Raw genomic sequence first — 20,963 nt, 5'->3', positions numbered from 1 at the left:
GGTACATTTGCTTGTGATTAATAGTTCATCTAGCCTCAGAGTTTTTTGTTTTTTGTTTTCTTGTTTTTTTTGCTTTTTAGGGCCACACTGTGTGGCATATCGAAGATCCCAAGCTAGGGGTTAAATCAGAGCTGTAGCCACCCGCTTATACCATAGCCACAGCAACACTGGATCCTTAATCCACTGAGTGAGGCCAGGGATTGAACCTGCGTACTTATGGATACTAGTTGGGTTCGTTACCCCTGAGCCATGATGGGAACTCCAATCCATCTAGCCTCAGAGTTTTAAAAAAACATTTTGGAAAAGGAGTTCCTCAGTGGGTTAAAGACCCAACATTGTCACTGGGTCACTGCTGTGGTTTGGGTTCAATCCCTGGCCTGGGTATTTCCACATGCTGTGGATGCAGCCAAAAAAAGAAAGAAGTTTTTAATATGGAAGGTGAAAACCATACCAGTCCCTAGGGCTGACTTGTAGGGCTGTCAGCTCTCTGCTTTGACTCTGATGTGGAATGGAATGAGGCCAAGGTCTCCAAGTTTCTTGGTGTTTCTATTTTATTTATCTTCGACCCTTGTCCTGTGGGTTCTTTATCTTTAAGGACACAGATAACAGGCAGCTGAGTCTGTTTGCCGGAACAGCCTTTTGGCCATTTTCAACTTAGTTTTCTGGGAAGATCAGAAAAAAAGTCCACCCGTGATCCGACTGAGTGGGCATCCTAGACTCTGAGTGTCTGGGTGAGTTGCTTCCCTCTGGGGTTTCTATGTTTCAGTAAAGTGAGGCTTTTTGGTATAGTGATACAGTGGGGAAAGTGCAACCTTTAGAGTAAAAGAGACCAGTAAAAAAGACTAATGTTTGAATTTCCTCTCCATGTTTTTCATATTTCTCATCTGTAAAATGGGTTGTTTCAAGAAAAAAATTATATTTTAAAGTACCTAGTGCCGTGGGTGGCACATAGGCAAGTGCTCAATATATAGTAATTGCTATTATGATCAAAATGAGGAAGTTGCAAGCAGAAAAATAGGCAACGGAAATGGATAGGTAATTCACTCAGTAAGAAATGTAACTGGCCAGGAAGCATGTACTCAATCTCACTTGTACCACTGTTTTCACTCATCAAATTGACAAAAATAAAAATATACATAATACCCATTGTTGGTGAAAGTTTAAGCAAATAGCCTTTTCCTATACTGTTCATAAAGCCTCTTCTGAGGTAGTTTTGGTAGTATCTATCAAACTTTAAATGCATTATTCTTTAAATCAGCAGTTTTGTTTCTAGGTGTCTGTTATGCACAAATATTCATGTGTATACAAACATTCATTGCACTACTGTTTTTAATAGAGAAAACTGCAAACAGCTTAAATTTACTAATATGGACACATTTTCTAAGGAACATTATGTATCAATATTATGTGTAAAAATATACTACAGAACATTATAGTATGATCCTATTTATGTTAAGAAAAATAATAGTATGAATGTGTGCATTTTATAAATGTATAAGGAGAGCTAAGAGGATATACTTCATAAGGTTTACTTTTACGGAGCAGAGTAAGCGTAAGGGGATAAAAAGAAAATTTTATTTTTCCAAATTTTTTGAATTTTCCCAATGACTATATATTATTTCTGTATTTGAAAAAACAGTTTTGAAGTTCCCGTCGTGGCGCAGGGGAAACGAATCCAACTAGGAACCATGAGGTTGCAGGTTCGATCCCTGGCCTCGCTCAGTGGGTTAAGGATCTGGTGTTGCCGTGAGCTGTGGTGTAGGTCACAGACATGGCTCAGATCTGGCATTGCTGTGGCTGTGGCGGAGCGCTGGTGGCTTGGCTCCAATTAGACTCCTAGCCTGGGAACCTCCATATGTCGTGGGTGTGGCCCTAAAATAGCCAACATAAATAAATAAATAAATAAATAAATAAATAAATAAATAAATAAATAAATGAATAAATAAATAAATGGTGGTGGTGGTGGTGGTGTGAATTAGACTATCCTTCAGCCTCTCTGTAAGTACTTGTTTAGATCCAACTGTGCACTTGGGTAGAATCAAGAACTTCTTAGGTCTGGAAGTGTGTGCAGAGCCTGTATTTATAGTTTGGGGCTTGGACTGGGGGACCAGTGGGCCCAAGTGACCCCTTCTGAAGACAGCAGGACCTCATGGGAATGAGGAGAGGTGTTTCAGGAATCCTACACAAGGTGCTCTGTTTAAAGGTCTTGGGCTTCTTTGGAAGTCAAGGCAACCTCAGAGCTGCAGCATCTTGGAATCCAAGACTCCTAGGCCGGCAAAGAACCTTTCAAGTTCATCTGTCTCTCTGCTTCCCTTACAGGTCAGCATATCAGATGTATCAGATATGCCAGATCCCTAATAATGAAATTTCTCTTCAGGGAGCTTTCTTGGATTACAGGGGCCCACCAACTTCTCTGTGGTTGTATATTTAGTTCCTATCCCTGTGTACAATAGAGAAAACAGATAAACCGCCTATTTAAGATTGGAATAGGGACTGAAAGAAGGGGAATTCTATTTTCCTGCTCATCAGTAACTTGCCTGAATTTTGAAAAGAGCTATAGCACTGGAGTTCCCTGGTGGCCTAGTGGATAAGGATCCAGTGTCACTGTTGTGGTTCAGGTTTGATCCCTGATCTAGGAAAAGCATCACTCTGATATCCTTTAGAACTCCCTGATTAGACTGTACACAGAGAAGGAATGGCATTGAAGTACTGGCAAAGTTCTGTGTAGAGTGTGATGATACTCCGTTTCATCGAATGGTTAAATATATTAACATTTAAAAAACTGTAAACATGGAGTTCCCATTGTGGCTCAAATGGAAACAAACCTGACTAGAATCCGTGAGGATGTGGGGTTCGATCCCTGGTTTTGCTCAGTGGGATGACGATCCAGTGTTGCTGTGAGCTGTGGTGTGGGTTGCAGACACTGCTTGGATCTGGCATTGCTGTGGCCATGGTGTAGACTGGCAGCTGTAGCTCCGATTCAACCCATATCCTGGGAACCTCCATGTGCTGCAGGTGTGACTGTTAGAAAAAAAAAAGCAATATTTATATTAAAAAGAGCATATAGTATGTGTGTGTGTGTATATATAATATATATAAAATACATGAATATAAAAACAATTTGAAGAATAATTATAAAAAATAGATCCCATGTACCCTCCACCCAGCTTGAGAAGTACAATATTGTAAATGTTATAAAACCTTAGAAGTCCCACCTTCCCGCTGCTGTGGTACAGATTGAGCACTGCACAAAGTCCTTGCCAAGGGGAGGGAGATTGCCTCCTGGAGGCCGGGGCCTTTTCCTCGGGTACAAATGCTCTGTCTGCTCCTAAGCTGTGGGCCCAGTGGGCTGTTGTTTTTTACTTTATCTGCCCAGAGAATCATCCTTTTTCTCACTTTCAAAGAGGCCACTTACAGGCCTGTGCAGTCCTGTTCCCGGGAGGAGTGGTCCCACCTATATCCTCCATACCCTCTAAGGAACAATTATATAGAATTTTGGATGAATTGTTCTCTTAGTTTTCTTTAGTATTTTACCATATTTGTATGTATTCCTAAATCATTTACCTCTCTTCTTTACCCCTAAAAATGCCATTTGTCATTGTATTAGTTTTTCAGTATTGCTCTAATAAATTGCCATAAAATCTGGCTTAAAACAATACAATTCACATGTGGAGGCAAAGGGTATATGGGAAGTCTCTGTATCTTCCATTCAAATTTGCTGTGAACCTAAAATTGCTCTGGAATATATACATATATGTATTTTTTTCTTCTTAGGGCTACACTTGTGGCATATGGAAATACCCATGCTAGGGGCTGAATTGGAGCCGCAGCTGCTGACCTGTGCTGCAGATTGTGCAACACTGATCCTTAACCCACTGAGCAAGGCCAGGGATCGATAGCACATCCTCGTGGCTACTAGTCAGGTTCTAAACCTGCTGAGTCACAACAGGTACTCTACATTTATTTATTTGTTTAATTCTCTTTTGAGGCTGCCCTGAGGCATATGGAGTTCCTGGGCCAGGAATCAGATCCAAGCCACAGTTGCAACCTACGCTGCAGCTGTGGCAATGCCAGGTCTTTAACCCACTGTCCTGGGTCAGGGATTGAACCTGTGTTCCAGTGTTCCAGAGACACTGCTGATCCTGTTGCATCACAGTGGGAACTCCAGTGTGTATGTTTTTAAAAGGCATTAACTATTAGCATAAGGGAAGCTAGGAACTCTGTTTAGTCTTTGCAGCTTTTTGGTAAATTTAAAATATATTGTGAAATTAGGAGTTCCCGTCGTGGCACAGTGGTTAACGAATCCGACTAGGAACCATGAGGTTGCGGGTTCGATCCCTGCCCTTGCTCAGTGGGTTAACGATCCGGCGTTGCCGTGAGCTGTGGTGTAGGTTGCAGACGCGGCTCGGATCCTGCGTTGCTGTGGCTCTGGTGTAGGCTGGTGGCTACAGCTCCAATTCAACCCCTAGCCTGGGAGCGGCCCAAGAAATAGCAACAACAACAACAACAACAAAAAAAAATAAAATAAAATAAAATAAACTTAAAAAAAAAATAAATAAAATAAAATATATTGTGAAATTAAAAGTTTTCTTAAAAACAAAAATACTCAAAAAACCCAACCACTCTCTTATAGTTCCGTAGGTCAGAAGTCTGACTTGGGTTTTGCAGGCTAAAATCAAGGGCTCTAGGGGAAAATCTAGGCCTTCTAGGGGAGAATTCTTTTCCTTGCATTCCTTAGCTTCTAGAAGCGGCCCACATTCCTTGGCTCACAGTCCCCTTCCCTCTTCAAAGGCACCAACCGCAGGTTGAGTCAGTCCCACATCTAATTGTTCCAACCTCTCGTTTGGGCCTTCCTCTTCCATTTGTAAAGACCTTGTGATTACACTGGGCCCACCCAGACAGTCCCCATTTCTGTGTCAGTTGATCAGCAACTTTAATTCCCCTTTGCCATATAACCTAACATAGTCCTAGGTTCGAGGGAGTAGAGTGTGGATACCCTTGAGACATTGTTATTCTGCCTCCTACAGCCATTGTTTTAATTTTTATTTTTTAAGGTATAAAAATTGTTTTGATTTACAACGTTGTGCCAATTTCTGCTGTATAGCAAATAACCCAGTCATACATATATATACATCCCCTTTCTTATATTATCTTCCATTCATGGTCTATCCCGGAGAGACTGGATCTATTTCCTTGTGCTATACAGCAGGACCTCATTGCTTATCCATTCTGAACGTAATAGTTTGCATTTACTTACCCCAAACTCCCAGTCCACCCCACTCCCTTCCTGTCTCCCCTTTGGCAACCACAAGTTGGTTCTCTCTGTCTGTGAGTCTGTTTCTGTTTTGTTAATAAGTTCATTTGTGCCGTAGTTTAGATTACACATATAATTGATATCATATGGTATTTGTCTTTCTCTTTTTGATTTTATTTCACTTAGTATGAGAATCTCTAATTGCATCCACAGTCATCTTTGTGTACTCCTTTGTCACATGTTTATTATTCTGCCCACCATCTAAAAAACTATTGTTCTTTTTTTTTTTTTTTCTCACAAGTAGCTCATTCCATGTTTGTCTGAGTTGTTTTCTGATCAAATGAAAAGAATACTCTTATTTTGACAAAGTGACAGTGTTTAGACACAAAGTGATATTAGGTATATACTTTGGACATTAAACTCTGGGCATTTATCAATACCTTCAAGTTAAACTTCAGGAGCAAGTAAGGTAATGTAGATACTACCAGTAAAGTTCCCTGTCGTTTCCAACTTTTTCTTTTTTTTCCCTTTCCAACTTTTAAAGTTACAAAATGAACATGTTTTTAGAAAAAGAGCAGAAACCATAAATGTACAGTGTAAAAAGAATTCTAAAGCAAAGTAAAATGAAAAAAAAAAAATTCTAAAGCAAATATCTATGTTCCCAGAACTCAATTTAAGAAACAGTAAGAGGGAGTTCCCGTCGTGGCGCAGTGGTTAACGAATCCGACTAGGAACCACGAGGTTGCGGGTTCGGTCCCTGCCCTTGCTCAGTGGGTTAACGATCCGGCGTTGCCGTGAGCTGTGGTGTAGGTTGCAGACGCGGCTCGGATCCCGAGTTGCTGTGGCTCTGGTGTAGGCCAGTGGCTACAGCTCCGATTCAACCCCTAGCCTGGGAACCTCCATATGCCGCGGGAGCGGCCCAAGAAATAGCAACAACAACAAAAGACAAAAAAAAAAAAAAAAAGAAAAAGAAACAGTAAGAAACAGGACTTTGACCATGCCCATTCCTCAAAGTTCCCCTTGTGGTCCTTGTCTACCTCGTACTTCTCCTCTCCTCTTAGAGATAAACCACTACCCTATTATGGTAATCAGTTGCTTGCCTTTTCTTTGTAGTTTTACCACCGAAATACGTAACTTCAAACAATGTAGTTGAATTTGCCTCCTTTTTTTGTTGTTTGTTTTGTTTGTTTTTGGTTGTGCCTACAGCATATAGAGGTTCCCGGGCCAGGGATTGAATCCCAGTGGCAGCAGCTGCAACCTCTGAGCGGCAGTGGGAACTACCAAGTTTTGTCTCACTTTAAACTACATAAAAGAGCCATACTATATGTTTTTTTTTTTGTATTTTTGCTTACCTTGCATATTATGCAGTTCAGCCATGTTGTTGTCTGTAGGTTTAAGTCTAGTTTACTCATTTTTCATTGCTGTATGTATTGCATTGTATGGTCCATTTTTCCATGGCTGGAATGTTGTGTTGTTTCCATTTTGGGGCTGTCACAATCAAAGTAGCTGTGAACATTTTTGCACCTATGTATAGGTGTATTCTGGCACCTATGTATACATAGTTATCCAGGGTATATACTCAGCAGTAGAAATGCTTAGTCAGAGTTTTTTGGTCCTCATTTAGCGGATAATGCAGAATTATTTTCCTACTATCAGTGAATGACAGATTCTATTGCTCCACATCCTTGCCAACACTTGGTATTGTCAAACATTAATTTCAGCTATTCTAGTGGGCATAATGTGGTGGATGTATAGTCGTATTTCATTTTTGCTTTCCCCTGGTTACTGATATGGTTGGATATTATTGATATATTTATTGGCCATTTGGATTTCCTTACATGTGCAGAATCAGTTAAAAAGGGTTTTTTGGTGCAGTGTTATATTGGATTGTCTGTATTTAAAATTTTTTAGGGAGACAGTTCCCGTTGTGGCTCAGTGGTTAACGAATCTGACTAGGAACCATGAGGTTGAAGGTTTTGATCCCCGGCCTTGCTCAGTGGATTAAGGATCCAGTGTTGCTGTCAGTGCGGCGTAGGTTGCAGATGGTGCTCGGATCCTACGTTGCTGTGCCTCTGGCATAGGCCAGCGGGTACAGCTCCTATTAGACTCCTAGCTTGGGAAACTCCATGTGCTGTGGGAGCGGCCCTAGAAAAGTCAAAAAGACAAAAAAAAAATTTTTTTTAGGGGGTCCCTGGTGGCTCAGTGGGCTAAGGATCTGTTGTTGTCACTGCCATGGCTTGAGTTTCTGCTGTGGTGTGGGTTTGATCCCAGGCCTGGGAACTTACGCTTTCCATGGGTGAAAAAAATGAAATAAATTAAATTTTTTTATTTGATTTGTAGTAGTTCTTTATGTAACATGGATAATACTCCTTTTTGGGTTGAAAGCTTTGTAACTAACTTTTCCAGTTTTTGGCTTGTGCTCTCACCCTTTTTATGGTGTCAAATATAATGTAGTGGAATTTTTTCTTTTCTCTATGGTGAGAGAGTTTGTTTTAAAAAGCATAAAGACAGAGTGCCTGCTGTGGCTCAGCAGTAACGAACCCAACTAGTATCCATGAGGACACAGGTTCAATCCTGGCCTTGCTCAGGGGGTTAAAGGATCCAGCATTGCTGTGAGCTGTGCTGTAGGTCACAGATGTAGCTTGCATCCCACATTGCTGTGGCTGCAGCACAGGCTGGCAGCTGCAGCACCAATTCAACCCCTAGCCTGGGAACTTCTATATTCCACTGGCGTGGTCTAAACTCCCCCCCACCCCAAAGTCATAGAGACATTTTCCTACAGTGATCTTTTTTCTTTTTATAGCTGCACCTGTGGCATATGGAAGTTCCCAGACTGGGCGTTGAATTGCAGCTGCACCTGGGGCCTATGCCACAATTGTGATAAATCTGATCAGCAATACCAGATCCAAACTGCATCTGTGACCTATGCTGTAGCTTATGGCAATGCCAGATCCATAACCTACTGATCAAGGACAGAGGTGAAAAGCATATCCTCACGGAGACAACGTTGGGTCCTTAACCCACTGAGCAACAAAGGAAACTCCTTATCTTTTTTTCTTTTTTTGTCTTTTTAGGACTGCACCTGTGGCATATGGAGGTTCCCAGGCAAGGGATCGAAATAGAGCTGTAGCTGCTGGCCCATGCCACAGCCACAGCAATGCCAGATCTGAGCCACGTCTGTGACCTACACCATAGCTCATGGCAATGTCAGATCCTTAACCCACTGAGTGAGGCCAGGGATTGAACCCGAGTCCTCATGGATACCAGTCAGATTCGTTTCCACTGAGCCACAACAGGAACTCCTATCTTTTTTTTTAGGCTTAAAATATTTTTATTGAGACATACTCATATAGGAAGATGCCCCAAAGATATACACAGCTCGATAATAATTTAGTACGAACACCATGTAACCACTACTCAAATGAAGAAATTGGGAGTTCCCACTGTGGCTCAGTGGATTAAAAACTGGATGTAGTGTCTTTGAGGATGTGGATTGGATCTCTGGCCTTGCTTAGTGGGTTAAGGATCCAGCATTGCCACAGACTGCAGTGTAGGCTGCAGATGTGGCTTGGATCCAGTGTTGCTGTGGCTGTGATGTAGGCTGGCAGCTGCAGGTCTGATTCAACCCCTAGCCCAGGAACTTCCATGTGCCTCAGGTGTGTTCCCCCCCCCCCAAAAAAAAAGACAAAAAGAGATAGAACATTGTTTATAACCGAGACAACTCATTTTTACTTCATCTTCTCAAAAGAACCACTACCATGACTTCATTTTTTTTTCTTTTTTTTTTTTTGGCCAAACATGTGGCGTGCAGAATTACCAGGCTGGGGATTGAATCTGCACCACAACTATAACCAGAACCATAGCAGTGACAACACTGGATCCTCAACCCACTGAGCTACTCCAGAACTCCTACCATGACTTTATGTTAATCACTTTTGGCCCTTTTTATTTTATTTTTTTAAATTTTTTCCCTTTTTGGCCTTTTTAAAAAATAGTCTTTTAACCTCAATATGAATCCCTAAACATGATAGTTTAGTTTTTTTTCTTTTTGGAAAAACACTGTTATATTTAGCTTTAATTTTTAAAAACGTAAGGAGTGAATTTTTATTTAAAAATTTTTTGAAGTATAAAGTACATATAGAAAAGCACATAAATCATAAGACAGTTAGATAAACTGCCCCTATGTGAATATACTCATGCAATCACCTCCTAAGTTAAGACATAGAATATTTCCTCATGACTCCTCTCCCAGTTACTGACTCCTTCCTTCGCCCAAAAGTTTTCCTTCCTCTACCACAATCATAAATTCTAAAACCATAGCTTAGTTTTCTTTGCTTTTAAATTTTATTTAAATGGAATCATTTGGTATGCGTTTGTGCCTGGCTTCTTTTAGTTAAATTATTTTTGTGGGGAGTTCCCATCATGGCTCAGTGGAAAGAATCTGACTAGCATCCATGAGGACACAGGTTCGATCCCTGGCCTGGCTCAGGGGGTAAAGGATCTGGCGTTGCCGTGAGCTGCGGTGTAGGTCGCAGATGTGGCTTGGATCCTGTGTTGCTATGGCTGTGGTGTGGGCCAGCAGCTACAGCTCCAACTTGAGCCCTTGCTTGGGAACCTCCATATGCCACAGGTACGGCCCTAAAAAATACAAAAATAAAATGAAATAAATTATTTTTGTGGGATTCTTCACATTGTTGCTTGTAGCTGTTGTTTGTTCATTTTCATTGTTGTATAGTATTATATGGTATACATATACCAGAATTTATTTAGCACTCGTTATTCTATCATTGACAGCTACTTATTTCCATTTTTTGCCATTATGAACTTTTTTTTTTCTTTTTAGGGCCGCACTAGCGGCGTATGGAGAGTACTAGGCTAGGGGTCCAATTGGAGCTACAGCTGCTGACCTACGCCACACCACAGCAACATCAAATCCGAGCCACATTTCAGATCTGCACTATAGCTCACGGCCACACCAGATCCTTAAGCCACTGAATGAGGCCAGGGATCAAACCTGTAACTAATGGTTCATAGTTGGATTCGTTTCCTCTGCGCCACGATGGGAACTCCATGAACATTTTTGTACCTGTCTTTCAGAGCCTGTGTGCACACATTTTATTGGGTATGAGTGACACTGATAACATCTAGAGTATCTGTATATTGAACTAGTCTGAATATATACATTTATCTGAGTTATATATATATAATATTATGTATTATAAAGGATGAAAATTAAGAGCCAAGTGAAGTTCAAAGGGTGAGGTCCAGGAGGGTCCTGATGAACCCGAATCCTCATGGATACTAGCCAGGTTCGTAACCCGCTGAACCACAAGAGAACTCCCACAAATATACTTGCTTTATGTGTGGTATTCAATAACTAGAATACCTGCAGTCATTGAAGGTAGTATTCTGAAGTTCATTATTTCCTTGTGTTTTCAGTGATATTTTAATATGAGGTCCAATTTCCATAGGAACCCTACCGGTAGGATTTTTAGAGAAGACCCACTTTTGCTTATACAAAGTGCCTGGGGCACCAAAGTGATCACCTTTATAGTTTTCAGCTCAGGGTTTTCTGGGTCACGTGGGTAGTGTGAAATTCTAGCCCCCTCACAGTATACATGCCAATTGTCTAGGAATTGTCAGAGGAAAGTTGTTTTTTCTTTTTCTACTCCCTCCACACGTAAGGTGGAGACTAACAGGGGACCCTTGCCTTTTCCTTCTGTAGGTCAGGTTTTTTCCTTTATCTCTGACTGAAAATGCAGCCCTTCAGTTTTGGGGCAATCTTAGTTTTGGGGAAGTTGCCAATATGATATATGGGCAAGATGACAGGAGCCCAGAGAATAGGAGTGTCTTATTCAACCTAGATGAGGTCACAGAGCCTGCCTAGGACAGTCAGGACACTTTAACTGAACTCAGGCTTATTAAATAATAAATGAGAGTCTGCTATGTGATGGGCATAATTACACTGTGTTCACTACAAGGCAAGAATCATGTTCAGTGGGTATACTGCTGTGTCTCTAGCACTCAGCATAGTACTTGACACATACTGGGTGCCCAATTAATATTTTTAAGTGTATCAGTGAGTAAGAAGTATCAGAGTATTCCAAATGGAGGAAAACAATACATATAAAGCAAATAAGAAGAAACAAATAACAAAACTTTATTAAAAAATAACAAAGTTGGTTGAACTAAGGGATGTTTCTTTTTCCAAGTGTTTTTACAATACTTGTTTTTGGTAAGATAATTATTTAGGATACAGCCAGTGCCACAGTCATAGGGATAAGACACATGCATAATAACTATAACATTTCTTCCCTGTGTAAACAGCTTAGTTTCTTACTATGAAAGTCTAAAATAAGGGTATGAGGCTTCATGCTTCAGAGCTTCTCTGCTGATGAGCTTGGGGATTGGGAAAATACTAAATGCTTCTGCAAAAATTTATACCCTTGTCTTTAGTGGAAAAAAGTAATCAGATGTAAATGTTTGGCAAAAATGTGGTTGTAGTTTGACTGCCATCTGCAAATACTGTACCTGTCAGTTTGCCACAGAAGATGTAGCCTCATGAAAGGAATTTGAGGAGCTTTGCTGGTTAAATGGTATGAGGGTCCCAAAGCATAAGGCCTGTAGGAGAGAGCTAGGGCCTGCAGAATGGGAAGACCTTCCTACCTGGATTTCTGGCTAAAGGGGCAGCAGAAGGCCCATGGTATGTGAAGAATCTTTTTTCTTTGCTTCATATGTATACAGAGAAAGAGAAGAGGAAAAAGATATTCTTTTTAAATTTTTTTTGGCTGCACCCATGGCATGTGAAAGTTCTCAGGCCCGGGGATGAACACTGTGCCACAGCAGTGACAACACCAGATTCTTAACCTGCTGTGCATAAGGGAACTTCTGAAATTTTTTATTTAATTTTTTTTCTTTTTATGGCCGCACCTGCGGCACATGGAAGTTCCCAGGCTGGGGATCGAATTGGAGCTGCAGCTGCCAGCCTACACCACAGCAATAGCAACACCAGATCCAAGCCACTTCTGTGACCTACACAGTAGTTTGTAGCAATGCCGGGTCCTTAACCCACTGAGTGAGGCCAGGGATCGAACCAGCATCCTCATGGACATTGTGTCAGGTTCCTAACCTGCTGAGCCACAACAGGAACTCCCAATTCCTCTTTTTTGTTGTTGTTTGTTTTTAAACAATAAAAGTTCTGATTGTGGGGGGAAAAATCTAGTTGACTACAGGAATTTAATCTGGAAACCAAAACAACTTAGTCTTACAGCTGATAATTTCATTAGCTTATATTATTGTCATACACTGAATTCTGACTTATCAGGCCAAAAATGTGGACTTGGCAAAGATGAGAGTTACTGTCAATTGTTCTAGCTCCCCAAGCTGGATAGCACCAGTGGCTGTGTGAATGAATATAGAAGCTGAAATCAACATCAAGTTAACTTTGGTTCTGTCTGAAAACATTCTATTCCTGAGATATGTAAGATGAAACTTTATCAGGGTGGAAATCATGGTTTTATATATGATATATCTCCTGACCCAGTATCTGGCTCATAATAGTTGCTCAAGAAATACATGTTGGATAAATAAATGCACACAGATTACTTTGGGCTGCTAAGATCAGAACAGTATGTGCTATTATTTTGGATGTTGCGTGGGATTTGTACACCCTGGAACAGTTTCTTCTCTTTGCAGCTAGTAATATTTTTTGTTTATGAAGAACAAGCATTCTTGCACACTGGCAAAATGGTCCTGGGGAAAGTGGCAGACAGATTTCCATTACATTCCTCAGAGGAGCCAGCAATACCACTCTAATGGTGAGTGCTTCTTTATCAGAAGATTTAAATTTTGGGGGGTTTTTAGTACTTTCTTTTTTCCCAGTACAGATGAGTACTTCAAGAAAAAAAAATTAATTAGCCAAGTTTAATTGAATTTTGATAGCATTGTACTTTTTTACTGCTCTGCAGGAATCAGGGTAGTTATAACTTCCTCATCCACATGTGCTGTAGTTTTTCCCACATACAAAACTGCATATATTTTCTCATCCTTATCTACATTTATGTCTAATTCTATAAGTGGGCACTGTAAATATGCTTCTATTAGGGAGGAGCTGTGCTTTTGTATTTATTATAATTCACAAGGTACAAAAGATATTAAAAATTGTATCAGGAGTTTCGGGTTCTTGGTGGTACTTGGTTTCATTTAAAAATAAATAGATAAGTAGTTAGTAACTTCTGCCAAGAAAAATTTCCACACAGGGCCTCATTACTAGCAATAAAAACCCAGATATGGTGGCAAAACATTTCTAGATACTTTTTAGACCTCTGAAGGCAGAGGAGAGTGGAGTGAAGAACTGTGGTATACAGCTTATAAAACTCTTTTATTCCTAGCATCTCATTTCAGTATGATTTTTCCTCTTTTATCAATGGGGACTCCAAGGTACACTTAGGTTAAGTACCTTGACCAGAGTCACATGACACATAAATGACAGGGCTGGAACTCAGATGCAGGTTTTCTTATTCCAAGTCCAGTATTCTTATTCCAAGTCAAACATTCATAAATTATTGCATGTTTGTTGAGTCTACTTTATTTTTTATGTAATAGACTGGTAGTAGTGGGAGGTGTGGTGAACAGATATGTCTTTTTGGCTCTCTCTCTCTCTCTTTTTAAAAAATTTTTTTTACTTTTTGCTTTTTAGGGCCACACCCACGGCATATGGAAGTTCCCACTAAAGGTTGAATAGGAGGTATAGCTGGTAGCCTACACCACAGCCACAGCAACGCCAAATCTGAGCCATGTCTGTGACCTATACATACCTCAGCTCACAACAACGCTGGATCATTAACCCACTGAGTGAGGCCAGGGATCGAACCTGCATCCTCATGGATACTAGTCGGATTCGTTTCCGTTGCACCACCATGAGAACTCCCCATTTGTACTCTCTTTGAATAATGAGGGTATCGGTTGTAAAGCTACAGCAGAGATACAGAGCTACTCCCTAACTCCAAGTCTCATTCCAGATACAATGGTGACCTTGCAGAGGCACACATGCTAAATTCCTTCCTAGTATCTAGGACATGGCCTGGGGTTGCAGCAAATATATGTTCCTTTTATAGTGTTTTGACCCCGACTCGACTTCTGAGAAGTGTAAAACCTCTGCTTAGACGAGCTGGGTAAAGTTTCCCTGGACTGTGAAAGTCATCTTGAAAAGAAGTAACTAAAAAATATCACCTCAAATAACAATTTTCCTGGCAGTCTTCACCTCTAGAAGTCTTAGAAATATGAGTCACTTCTCATCCTGGCCAAAAAAGCTATCTGAAATGCTGTTTTTGACATTATTTATATATTAAATTGTGGCCTCTACATCACCTGGTAAAGCATTTGTATGAAGAATGAAGAAAAAGTGGTGTAATTTTAAGATATCCTCTTAGTGACTGCCAAGTATAGAAATTCTGTTTGTTACAAAATGTTAAATCGGAAGTTATGTTATCAGCCAGATGATTCTTTGTTGTAGGGAGCGCTGTCCTGTGCATTGCAGGATGTTTAGCAGCATTCTTGACCTCTATTTACTGGGTAGCAAAAGTATCTCCCCAGTTCTGACAATCAAAAAATGTCTCCAGACATGTTCATCCCCAGGTCCCCGCGCCTCAGGATGAGGAAGACCTTGTCCCTGGACCTTGGAGGTGGGGGGTTCCCAGTTTTCTGGCTATTGATTTTTGCCCCTTTCCCCCCACCCCTCACCCGCTGGGGCCAAGCAGAAGCTTCCGTGCAAGAGGAGAAACTTTCAGTGAGCACCTCAAATTTGCCATCCTGGCTAGTGGAAGAGTTTGTGGTGGCAGAAGAGTGTGCTCCATGCTCTAATTTCCAGTCTAAAACCACCCCTGAGTGTGGTTCCCCAGGGTATGTGGAGAAAATCATGTGCAGCTCATCTAAGAGGATCGAGTTCAACAGCTGCTGCTCAGCTCTGATGGAACAACACTTATTCTGGAAATTTTGGAAATTCGAAGGGGCTGTTGTAGGTGTAGCCTTGGTCTTTGCTTGCCTTGTCATTGTGCGTCAGTGACAACTGGACAGAAAGGCTCTGGAAAAGGTCCGGCAGCAAACTGAGTCCATATCACTACCTTCTCCCCTTTTTATCAGGGTCTCAGAGACCCTATCCCAGAGAAAGAGAAATGGACTGACTTGTGCCCCTGGTTCTCTGGAACCTTGTGATGGCACCCCCTTTCACCCACCTTCCTCAGCTAAATCATTAAATGAGTAGAATAAAAAGAGTAAAAGAAAAAAAAAGTACCCCCCAGCTGAGAACACGGTTTTAACCAAGGCACAAAGATAACACAGAAAAAAAACAACCTCCTCCACCTTCTCCCAAAAAAACTCAGTAAAGTGAGTTCTGAAATCGACTCTCCCTAAAAATGAGAAAATTTAGACAAAATCACATAGATAACTCTAAATACTCACAACAAGTTATAAAAGGTCAATTGAGAACTATTGAGATAGTGGCTGGTTATGCTGTGATTCTACCACAGATGACTACTTGCCTCTTACCTCAAGCTGAATGAGAGGAACCTTCAGTAAAACTACTCAAAGTACTTGAGATGTGTTTCTTGCAGTTAAAGGGGGCACAGTAGACTTGTGTCTAACTCCTTCCTAAAGAATATAAAGGACAAGAGGCAGGCTGGTAGCTGTTCAGGCAGCAGAGCAGAGGAATGCTGAAGCTGCACTGTATTCCCAAGTTTGTTTGGACAGGATGTGAATGGGAACTCCGTGTTGACCAGGTATGACCACAGAGCTGCCACTAGTCTAATCAGCTGCATCAGAAAAAAAGCTCTCCCTAATCCTGGTGCTTCTATCTGTTGGAAAATAGTCACACTGATTTAGTTTGGTCAAAATACTTTACTGCCACCTGCTGGAAAGCTGTCAAAATAAATATATACAGGAGTTCCCTGGTGGTGCAGCAGGTTAAGGACTCAGCATTGTCGCTGCTGTGGGTGAGAGTTCCGTCCCTGGCCCTGCAACTTCCCCATGCCAATGGTGTGACCAAAATAATATATATATTATATATCATGAGGAGGAGGATGTGAATGGCACTCCCTAGGGTAGGGAGGGCACAACTTTGCATGACATGGGGATGGTCTCATTTAGAGATGGGTCAGTGTGAGAGCTACCTTACATCATACCTGACAGGGTCCTTACTGAGAGGAACAGATTTCAAAAGACAGAAAGTTGGAGGTGGGCTGCTAGATTCCTAAGGACTGAAAGAGAGAGTAAAGAACTGCCAGAATTGAATGCTTTTGCTCCGATAAAGGTTATGACGGGTGAGAAACTACCAAAGAATGAGGATGGTGGTGGTTTCTGAAATAATTGTAAAATCATCCACCGGAAGAAAAAGGGCAGCTTTAAACATCTGCCAGGCCTGGAGTGTGAAACCATCACATAGAAGCAAAAGTTAGAGGCTTGCCTGCTCCCCCTTTCTTTTCCTCTTGCTCCCTCCCTTTGGTTGGCAAGCTGGGGGAGACAAGAAAGAGGCCAGGCATGCTGCCTCCCCAGGACAAGCAGTGAGTCAGCTATCCCAAACCAGTGAGGAGGGGAAAGTTTCAGTCTTTGACTCAAAGACAACAGGACTTGCTATATTCCTAAGAGGCACACAGAACTCCTGGAACCTGTCTGAGTCAGGTATATGACAGATCTACTCCCATGGCACAGGTTTAAAGAGATGGTAAAATAAAAAAATAAAGGTTTTACCCCTGAATCTTGTATGTTGAACACACTGCTTATAGATTATAAAGTATGATCTGAAAAAGATATTTTTTAAAGACATGATCTTGAGTTTTACAGGGAAAAATGGTCTTTGAATCACTTCATTTGTTTAGAGCCTGTACTTTGGGAGCAGGGCACATAAATGCAAGGGAATTCCTATCATCCAGGAACTTACAGTCTTGGGTTTCAAACTCAGAGTAATGTAACTATGACAGACAGTTATGTCAACAAGAGCCTGTGTTGCATAGGCGGGGCAAGTTCAGGAGGGTTTTACTCTTAACGATTTCCTTTCTTATGATTTTTACTTGCTTATGATTAAGCTTTAGAAAGAATCATGTTGCCCCTGTTCTTCAAGCATGGAATCACAGGTAAAGCTTCCATTTAAGATGTTTAAAGAAGGATGCAAAAAAAAAAGAAAAAAAAAAGACAAAAAAAAGACAAAAAAAGGAGTTTCCGTCGTGGCGCAGTGGTTAACGAATCCGACTAGGAACCATGAGGTTGTGGGTTCGATCCCTGCCCTTGCTCAGTAGGTTAACGATCCGGCGTTGCCGTGAGCTGTGGTGTAGATTGCAGACTCGGCTCGGATCCTGCGCTGCTGTGGCTCTGGCGTAGGCCGGCAGCTACAGCTCTGATTCGACCCCTAGCCTGGGAACCTCCATATGCCGCAGAAGCGGCCCAAGAAATGGCAAAAAAAAAAAAAAAAAAAAAAAGAAGGATGCGAGGCTGAATGCATAGGCTGCATCTTAACTGGGCTGCTTTGAAACCAGAGTCTCTCTGGTCCTGTTTGGCAGATTCAGGATTATTCAGGCTCTGAGAAATTAATTTGGATAAAACAATTTTATAATTCAACCCAGTGAACAGAAGTGCATTTATTAACCATGATGTAAATTTATTGAGAAAGACTGTATTACTAGTATAACTAGTACCTGTCATATGCCTTGGACATACGACAGGTAGCTTTTTACTGGGTGTGTAGATTTACTTGAGACCCCTTGAGTGAGGGAAGACCACCTGATGAGTGTGGTATCAGAGCGTGGGTCTTTGTATGTTCTTAAAGGATGTTTAGAATTTAAGTTTACTAGGATATAAATTCATTAATGGCAGGGATCTTATTTGCTGATGTATCCCACAAGACTAGAACAGAGTAAGCATTCAGTAAGTACTTGTTGAGGGAGGGACTGAATCTGAACTAAGTTTTTTTTTTAACTGTTCTGATAACGGATGGGTATTGGTCCTGGTCATTAGAATCAGTAGCCCCTCTCCTAGAAAGCATGGGAGCCCCACAATACATTCTTATTCAGATTGTGCTGGTTCCAGACTCCTGTGGACCCCACCCTTCTTTTATGACAGCATCAACTGAGCATGTGATGCTTAGATTGCAGATGATTTGTTTTACTTTCTGATGGAATTTGGGAGCAATCCCGGCCTCTGTAACAAATTTACAAATCATCTCATAGGGTGACTTTCTTTTTCTTTTTTTTTGTAAATCTTGTCCCAAGTTCTGTGAGGGTTCTTGTCTTACATTTTCTGGGTTTCTGACTTTGGGCTCAGGTAGGGGACAACCTAATTGTGGTGGCTTATATTTTTTACAGACACCCAGAATTCTTTCTGCAGGTGTGGATCTGTCTACCCATCATCAAGGAATCTAAAGGCACAACCTCACATTTTACTCAATGGAAGATTTCAAAGCCCTTAGGAGACTAAGGCAAAAAAGAAATTGGGTGAATATTCATACCTTTGTGAATGTGTGGGAGCTACAAGGTCGGCCTAGGTGGCTTTTCAAATACAGACTCCCTAGGTTCAGAGACCTCCTCATTCTTCCTTTCAACTATCCCTCTGAAATTATGGTTTAGTATAGGAAGGTCCCTGAGAGCATATAGCCAGTTGATTTTCATATTCCCAGATGCTTTCGGTACCAGACGCATCTATGTTTTCTCGGGAATCTAGGTTGCGTCCTTAGGTGAAGAGTGGGGGCAGGCAGGGTCCCCGATCGAACCTCCATCGCTGAGAATGGAACCGTGAGTCAACGCTTTGGTCTGACCTGCCCAAAGGTTTTCATTTCTTAAGAATGTCTCCGCAGTCCCCATCTAGATAAGGGCACCTGGGTTTTTCTGGCCACCTGCAGCAGGCACATTCCCTCCCTAGGAGTGACCTCGGGTTGCCAGAGCTGCCCTTCAGGCCTCGCTCCTACGTCCCCTCCCCACTTTTCCTCTATTTTCTTTCCAATCTCCTCAGACTAAGGACCTCCAGACACTTCCCTCGGGCCCGCGCTTGGCGTCTCGCACCCTAACTCAGGGGTCTAAATTTGGGGTGGCAGAAACACAGCAGCATTAAACGCCACAGACTTGGGAGCTGCAGCAGGGGCAGTGGGAGACCCCATCCCTCGCGGAGCGCTCGCCCCGCCCCGCCCTCGGCCCGCCCCACCCCCTCCCTCTTACGTCACGTCCGGCTCGGCCCCCCGCCCGCCCTCCGCCCTCCGCTCTCCTCCCGCTCGCCGTTAGGGAGGCTCTGCGCCTCAGCCGCTGCCTCCGTCGCCGCTCACATCCCCTCTTCCGCGTCTCTGCCGCCGCCACCGCCGGGGGCATCCAGGGGTCGCTTACCGGGCTGGCCCCGCGCCACAACAGTCGCTTCAGCCTCTCGCCAGTGGCCGCCACAGGAAGAGGCTCGCCGGCTGCGGAACCACTTGGGGCCTCAGTTCTTGCCTTCTTGCGGTTGCCGCGGGTCCTGGAGAAGCGGCAGCGGCCGGGGAACGGGGCGTCGCGGTTCCAACGGTAAGTGAACGGGCGGGTACCCGTATCTGCGCATGCGCTGGTCCCCCTGTAGCCGCGGCCCTCCCCCCTCTGCCGCCCCCCAGCGCTGTGTCCCACCCGCGCTGGACTTGAGGGCTTTGCAGGTCAGGGTGCTGGGTGTCCTGGACATGGTCCTGCAGGGTGACATTCGGTAGACAGGGCCCCCTTTTTCCTTGAGCAAGAGATCTGCCAGGGGGTGTGGCAGTCTTCGATTTTTCTGCCGCTGCAGTGCGCGTGAGCGGGTGTGCCGTCTCACCTCCTTGCTCCTCCAAAGTGGAAGGCACAGCTACCCACGCTTGTTTGCTAGCCTCCCCTGCACGCGGTGCCTGCGCCGCCTCCCTACTCATTTCCTTCATGCTGGGCAGTGAAGTTGATGCAGAAAAAAAAAGTGCGGTTTAATCCGGGCTCAACTGCGCCCCTTTTTAAGATCACGTGAGACCAGTGGTTGCTGACTTCCTTAAATCGCTCAGAGAATATAGCCAAAATTGGGCTGTTGGTGCCCTGGAAACTAGTCTAGAATGCATTCTCCATAGGCCGGACTAGAGAGGATACAGCACTAAGTTGCAGATGGGGCTCCTGGTTTCCGAGATAAGAATAGAAAATTGAATCAGGTGGCACACTTGCCCACTGGGAAGTTGGTAAACTTCAATTAAAAATCAATTACCTAAACCAAAAAAGAAACGTTTTGGAGTTCTCTTGTGGCTCAGCGGGTTAAGGATCCAGCATTGTCACTGCTGTAGCAGCGGGTTGGCTCCCTGGCCCTGGAACTTCCACATACCCCGGGCGTGGCCGGAAAAAAAAATAAATTAAAAATCAAACTGACTTTTAGATGGAGTTCCTGTCGTGGCGCAGCGGAAACGAATCCGACTAGGAACCATGAGGTTGCGAGTTCGATCCCTGGCCTAGCTCAGTGGGTTAAGGACCCGGCGTTGCCTCGAGTTGTGGTGTGGGTCGCAGAGGATGCTCAGATTCCGTGTTGCTGTGGCTGCATCGTAGGCCGGCAGCTGTAGCTCCCATTTGACCCCTAGCCCGGAAACTTCCATATGCCACGGGTGCGGCCCTAAGAAACAAAAAATAAATAAAAAATATATCAAACTGACTTTTAAGAAAGCCATTTTGTTCGGCTTCCCATTATGCCTCTAATCAATGAAAAAAGTACCTAA

At 42.8% G+C, this 20,963-nt stretch overlaps 1 protein-coding gene across 32 annotated transcripts in view; it reads left to right on the top strand.

The window, feature by feature from the left end:
• The window catches only part of FAM13B (family with sequence similarity 13 member B), a 115,222-nt gene continuing 94,857 nt past the window's right edge, over positions 599 to 20,963 (top strand). For 9 of the 32 annotated variants that reach the window (XM_021084832.1, XM_021084833.1, XM_021084807.1 and 6 more), the window contains exon 1: positions 19,644 to 19,782. The gene's annotated coding sequence lies outside the window, so the exon portion shown is untranslated. Of the gene's footprint in view, positions 732 to 12,949; positions 13,072 to 19,452; positions 19,783 to 20,963 lie in introns of those variants that run through there. The other 23 variants (XM_021084826.1, XM_021084818.1, XM_021084829.1 and 20 more) reach the window with 14 other exon arrangements.

Source organism: Sus scrofa, chromosome 2 (assembly GCF_000003025.6).
Source record: "Sus scrofa isolate TJ Tabasco breed Duroc chromosome 2, Sscrofa11.1, whole genome shotgun sequence".
In the NCBI taxonomy this organism is placed as follows: Eukaryota; Metazoa; Chordata; class Mammalia; order Artiodactyla; family Suidae; genus Sus; species Sus scrofa.
The sequence above is the reverse complement of the archived record's forward strand: the minus strand, read 5'-3'. Positions and strand labels throughout refer to the sequence as shown.